Source organism: Adelges cooleyi, unplaced genomic scaffold (assembly GCF_023614345.1).
Source record: "Adelges cooleyi isolate 19-005CV unplaced genomic scaffold, UGA_ACOO_1.1 ACOO_flye_CR_arks_rails_tigmint_CR_PRNA_21, whole genome shotgun sequence".
Classification (NCBI taxonomy): Eukaryota; Metazoa; Arthropoda; class Insecta; order Hemiptera; family Adelgidae; genus Adelges; species Adelges cooleyi.
The window spans coordinates 1,912,219-1,915,569 of NW_026095871.1; positions in this window are offsets into that span (position 1 = coordinate 1,912,219).

The following is a 3,351-nucleotide window of genomic DNA, read 5'->3' on the forward strand; positions in this document are numbered from 1 at the left end:
TTCTTCAAATTGTGACAAGCACGTTAGAGAGACATTAGAATTTCTCAGTATAATTTATATTAAATAGACCATGTGCTAATATTTATCAAGTGCATTTTGAGTTTTCTAATTATATTTAAATCAACAAAAAAATTAATTCATATCAATACGTTTTAAGTATATGTAAAACAATGTAAAATCAATGTATTTATTACAATAGTAATACCAGAACTTAATAATATAAGTAATAAATGGGAAAAGAGTTTCCCATTGAAACAAGTTCACGTATATTGTGAAGATTGTAGAATTATTTAAATTTGTACACTAACGCAAAAGCCTTTTTTTAGGGAAACAAAAAGTAAACTCCAGTTAAACGGTACTTAGTGAAATCCACCTAATGCCAGTAAAAACGTAGGTAGGTCCTTTGCAAAAACTACCGAGCAAAAAACAAAAACGATAATTAATTAAATGCCGTGCGGCCAGACTAAGTAGGTGATATTATTTATACCGGGCTTTTAACAATTGTGGTGTTACAGACCTTATTCATTTCTACATAAAGCATTAACTGAGGAAACGAGAATATTTGTCTGCGTTAAGATAAAAACAAACAAATCATGTGTTTGAATTATGGGCAGGGTAAAAAATACCTTAAGTCCCAACACTAAGCATGAAAAAGTGAAATAAATAAATCGTTTTCATCCGTTCTAGGGGAAAAGGGTTTTGATATTGTTTTTAGGTAGTCAACTTACACGGACAGTACTATTATATCTAAAGAATATTCCATACAAATTCGGAATTAATTAAAAAAAAAGGTAAGTTGAAAAATATATACATTTTTTATTTTTGGGTGTTTTTCTCTATTTTGAAGTGGAAATGGTGAACTTTTTATATTTTTGGCACAATACAATACAATACTTTCAAGTACAAATTACTGATCTACGGATTTACTACGTGAAAACATTCGGTTTAAAAGGTATATCAATATCAGAAGACACGAAAATAAAAACACATCATTGGAAAAATTTGAATACATTCACAGCTACGCATTGAAGAGTAATATAATTCAAAAATAAGTTAATCAATTAGTTTTTCTTTTTGTTATTGCCAAATTGAAAAATAATTATTGTTTTGTTTTGAACTTTACAGGCTACAAAATAAGTACTATGTTTATTGAACATTGTGTTGTTTAACTTTGAAACATTGTTTTTTCGGTAATAATAATTTACTTTTACGTTTGGGCAATGTTAGTTATTATTAAATTAACTACATGAACGCGTTTTATTAAAATTTAAATTTTCAAACAGCCAGTTTTTAAACGACAATAAAACGATTTTTTTATGTACAAAGAGCATGGAACATTAATTAAATTACAATTGTATGTTTATGTAATTTTTTTTAACCATTTTTGAATTTCCCACGGGCAACAGCATTAATATATCAATAGTAGTTATTTATTATTGTAAGACCATAAAAAGAGAAAATAAATAAATAAAAAAACGAGTTTGAAATTAATTGAGTTAGATACACTTTTTTTGTTACAAAAATAGACATGTAAAAAAAGAAAACGTTGTTTTAATGGAAAGTTAAATTGGTAAAAACTACACTGCAGTGCGATATGGTATCCTTATCCGATTTTATAATCACCTTATACTATCATACAACCGTGCACAATGTAAGTACATGTTTTAATCTTATATACGCAATCAAAATCAACAATATCACGTGATTTCCTTCGAAGGCTGTTGTAGTGCTATACCGTTCTATCCCGTTCGAATCATATTAAATCGTGACCACCGGCTTCTAGGAAGGGTAGAGCTTGCAACATTTCCATTGTTAGGTTTATCCCGGTTCTACTGCAATTCCCACGGGTTTACCGTTTAGGTTATGTACACTGCCACAGCTGTATGAATAAAGAGATATGAAATGCAACTTAATTTATTTTCAACCCTAAATGTATGTTGCGTTTCGCCTCTTTAACCTGAAGTGATTGTGTGCTGGTTTAGTTGCCTCCCACAAAGTCCTTGAACCAATTATGTATTATTTATTATTGCTATGTAATCTAACAGCCCTTGCAATGCCAAACCGCACAAGCAGTTGTTTGTGTAACATTGTTTTTATCGTTAATTAACGATAAAAGTTTATATTATTACAAATTGGGGTTTTTGGTTTTATCGTTCAAATTAAACGGACCAATCACGGGCCACTAAATAATGTGTATGCAACCACTTTGAATGTCTATTGATTCATTAGGGGTTTGGCGAAAGTTTATGCAAGTTTAAAAAGTTTATGAAAAGCAGGCATAGACAACTAGAATCGCGGTAGGCTGCCGTTTTTTCAGCTTAACTTCAGTCTGATGCTACTGACGTTGGCTGGCTTAACGCACAATAGCCATGTGCACAGTGCACAATAATAATAAGCCTTGGTACAATTTTTTTATCATTCGGTTATTAGTTTTATCAGTTTCTGAATTGGTCTTATATATTTTTTAAATTTATTGTTTTAGTTAGTTTGACTTTCACGGTCCGAAGTCTGAGGACCCTCGGCTGAATAAACTATCTGGAAACAAAGTAAAAATGAAACCTTTTTTCTAGGCACGAATACCAACTGATCACCAAGTTTGGTGTTTGGTTAATCTGGATTGATAACAAAACTTACATCCGGATTGCTAGGACTTGGCCGGATACTGGATTGTGTATCCAATCTGAGAAATAAGTGGTGATGTTTTTCAATCATAAAACGCTTGATTTGCTTGGAGTAAGTTTGACTAACTTGGTGCCGGTGTGATAAGCGATTTTAAATTCTAGTTGCGACGTTCAGGCTCCACTGATGACAACGCATTGAACGGTTCTTGTGGGGTTCAAATTTTACAACGTCAAGCGCTAATAAGCACTTGATAATTAATAAGACAATGAGCATTCTCAAGCCTCTACATACATCGCGCCTTTGCCAAGACGCCAAAGGAGATCCGAATTTGTCAAATTCAAAGTGGTCTGCGGACGTTGTAGGTCTGAAAGTGGCTTGAGCGCGTCCTAACACAGAAACACGCGTACAAATAGGTCGACCATGGAACTTCGGAGAAATTTACTTGGTGTGTGTACGATCCATGTAAAGCGGTTCAGCCGCAAGATGAAAAGTGCGATTTTTTCTCACCGTTTTTCCATCCCGGCCGCAATCGTTCGTGCCCTTCGCAAGTGTACAGCCGGCACGCCGGTGTCCAACGTGTCGCCCTCTGTGTGCGAACCGATGCGGGAGACGCACCCGGGACGAGAGGGTGCACGAGCCAAAACGAGCCGTCCGTTTGCGCAAGTTCAACCGCACCCGGTAATATCGAACTCTCGTCGTGGGGCCGCCGCCGCCAGAGACTTCGCCGGC